Source organism: Pteropus vampyrus, unplaced genomic scaffold, assembly GCF_000151845.1.
Source record: "Pteropus vampyrus isolate Shadow unplaced genomic scaffold, Pvam_2.0 Scaffold314, whole genome shotgun sequence".
Classification (NCBI taxonomy): domain Eukaryota; kingdom Metazoa; phylum Chordata; class Mammalia; order Chiroptera; family Pteropodidae; genus Pteropus; species Pteropus vampyrus.
The window spans coordinates 695,202-697,886 of NW_011889095.1; the positions used below are offsets into that span (position 1 = coordinate 695,202).

The 2,685-nt window shown below is 51.5% G+C and overlaps 1 protein-coding gene across 1 annotated transcript in view; it reads left to right on the plus strand.

Moving 5' to 3' along the window:
* The window catches only part of CUNH16orf62 (chromosome unknown C16orf62 homolog), a 102,614-nt gene that overhangs the window by 82,014 nt on the left and 17,915 nt on the right, over positions 1-2,685 (plus strand). The gene's annotated exons all lie outside the window — the stretch shown is intronic.

Genomic DNA, 2,685 nt, shown 5'->3' on the forward strand with positions numbered 1-2,685 from the left:
CACACACACACACACACACACACAGAGCAAGTGGCCCAGATTCCACTTTGCAGCTCAAAGAGATGTCCTTTCTGTGCCTTGCTGGAATGATCGCCAGGATGATGTTAATTTGGGCGGAGAGTTGCAGAATAGTGTCTGTTTTATTAACACCTTCCTTCCCGAGGGCAGGTGTTTGCTCGCTCGCCCTCCGCTGTGCGGGGGGCCCTGGTTCTAATTCGAGGTGCTCTGGACCGCGCTCTTGGCATCACGGGAAGTCATTTTGGACCGGCAGTGTATTTGGACCATGCAAATGTTTGATCTCGTCGGGCAGTTTAAATTTCATTTGTTGGGTCAGTGTTTTGTCTATTTTGACCTTGAGACCTTTTCTCACGGTTCTTACTTTGGCATTCTAGAAAGAACTCCCCCTCTCCATCTTCCCCGCTGCCTCCAGTCCTTCTCCTGTCACCCCATTCCTTTCTCTCTGTCCTCCTGTGGCTCCCTCGCCCCCCCTCATCACCCCCAAAGGCCTCACCTCTCATAGCACCTTGAGGGTTAGGATTCAACATGATTTCGGAGTGGGGCGGGGTGCGCACAGAAGCGTGCAGAAACCCTTTTCTGGGGCCTGCCCTCGGCGTGGCCCGACGTCACGGAGCTCTCAGGACCGGCGCCCGGGCCGTGGGAAGAAGAAAGCAGACCTGAGTCTTCCAGAGTTCTCATACCTGGACTTTGCTTGTCTTGCAGCCGATGCCTTTTTCAAAGCTGCCATAAGCCTCATTCCGGAAGTTCCAAAGATGATTAACGTCGATGGAAAGATGCGGCCTTCGGAATCGTTCCTTCTGGAATTCCTCTGCAATTTCTTTTCTACTTTGTTAATAGTTCCGGTACGTCTCCCCAAAACAGCCGTAGGTGCTCTTTCTTTTACCCGCTTTATATGCATTGGTAACCCTAAAAGTACAGGGATGCCGTGTCGTTTTGTAGTCAGATGTTTGACTTTCTCAACATTTTTTCCATTCCTTCTGTGTCCTGGTGGTGTTAGTTGAGGCTCTGTGTATGTCAAGGGGGTGTCACTTAGTGGTTAAGGGGGCTCTGGCATCAGGACCAAGATGCCTCGGGTAGAATCCCAGCCCCTGTCCTTCCCACTCTGCAGTCGTGGGCAATTATGCGACATCACTGGGCTGCAGTTTCCTCGTCTACAAAATGGGAAAAATAAACAGTGTCTCCACCTCAGCGTTGCTGTGAGCCGAATGAGGGAGTATGCACACGTGGTTAGGACAGTGCCCTGGCACACAGTAAGCGCTAGAAAGGGTAGTGGAGGTCAAAGGAGACGTCTCTGGAAGGGTGCTGGGGTGTTCATCTCACGTAACCGGTGCACAGTCAGGCTTGGGCAGGAGGCCACTCCCAGGACCAGCACAAGGACCCTCACCCCAGCAGGGGTTCCTAACCTAGGGTCCAGCTACTCCCTGGAGATCTGGCAGGGTGGCCATGAATTTAGATGAGAAGAAGAAAATGACATCCTTGTTTTTACAAACCTCAGTGAAGTGTAGCCTTCCGCTCCATTTTGAATTTGAAGCAGTGAGGCACAGTGGCAGCTGCAGTAACTGGGACCTTGGCACCAGTGGAAATCAGCATGTTCCTGTGACATTTCAGGTGTGCGGGACATTCAGGTTGTTTATGTGCGTCCTTCCTTAAACAGCAGGGGAGTTCTGAGGCCCGCCTTTAAGTCTGTCATTTCAACTTTCAACCCAGTCACCAAGGACTAGTAGATGACAGCATAACAAGTACGTTGAAAAAGTATTTTGATAACTGGGTCGTAGTCGTACTGGTTTCTTTTGTTGTGGCCTCACGTATTTTAGTTTCTGCATAGTATTCTGGGGAGCCCATAGGCCAGGCTGTGACACGGTCAGACGTGCATAGGCTTCAGAGGTACTTGTTAACAAGTGCAGACTCTGGGGGTCCTCTCCCAGAGAGTCTCGCTCCACAGGATGGGATTGGCCCCTGTATCACATTTTTGACAGCTCCCTCATCAATTCAGGGGTGGGTGGTTCTGGGGTCACAGTTTGAGAAACATCCTCCTGGACTCGGGCCGTGACAGTGACTCAGCACCTGTGGGGGACGGAGTTCCTTTCTGGAGTGATGGAAATGTTCTGAAGTCGATCGTGGGGATGACTGCATAACTCCGTGAACACGCGAACCTGCGGACCGTGCGTTCTAAATGGGCGTAGCGGGGGTGTGAATTACGCCGCAGCGAAGCCGAGGAGCCAGGAGTGGCCCAGCTCCCGACTCCCTCAGTTCAGGTCCCAGGACTTTTGGGGAGAGGACGGGATGGGCAGGAGGCCGGCTCGATGCTTGGCTTCAGTGTTCTCAAATCTCCTTCTTAGCATTTTATAATCAATTTCTCTTTTTTGGGTAATCTAGCTATTTGTCAAGTGAGGGGACAAAAGAAATCAGGTTTTCTAAGGAGGAAGTTGATCGGTGTTACTGTCCATTGATTAATTGGGATGCATTTCCTGCTGCATGTGGTCTTTATGGTAAAACTCATCGGAGCCCTGATGGCAAGCCTTGTCCTCAGAGTCAGAATCTTGGGTTCAGTCCTGACCCAGTGACTCAGTAGCCCTGTGGCCTTGGGATGGCGGTGTAACTCCTCAGAGCCTCAGTTGTCACCTTTTAAAATGTCATCAAAATGCCCACCTGGCGGGGCTGCTGTGA